Here is a 239-nt window from a genome sequence, read left to right on the forward strand (position 1 = left end):
GGGGGGGGGGAGAGAATAAGAGGAGATACAGGGGGAGGTCATCATGGTGATGTGAAGGATGGATTTCTACGACTTGGAAGCTCTCGGACAGACGAAGAGAGAGGGACACTGAGACAATCGAAGGAGGGGGAAGGAGAAGTTCATGGAACGCTGGAGATGTCTGAGACAGGAGATGAAAGGGGAGAAGAAGAGCAGGAAGGACGAAGACGAGAAGAAGGAAGAACAAGTATGAAAGAAGT

At 50.6% G+C, this 239-nt stretch overlaps 1 protein-coding gene across 1 annotated transcript in view; it reads left to right on the plus strand.

Annotated features, from left to right (window-relative positions):
• Positions 1-14: 14 nt before the first annotated feature.
• Positions 15-239, plus strand: part of CSUI_004759 (uncharacterized protein) — a 5,703-nt gene continuing 5,478 nt past the window's right edge. Inside the window, exon 1 of the mRNA XM_068064943.1 lies at positions 15-239. This exon is cut by the window's right edge and continues 5,478 nt beyond it. The gene's annotated coding sequence lies outside the window, so the exon portion shown is untranslated.

This window comes from Cystoisospora suis (assembly GCF_002600585.1).
Source record: "Cystoisospora suis strain Wien I chromosome Unknown contig_2262, whole genome shotgun sequence".
Lineage (NCBI taxonomy): Eukaryota > Apicomplexa > Conoidasida > Eucoccidiorida > Sarcocystidae > Cystoisospora > Cystoisospora suis.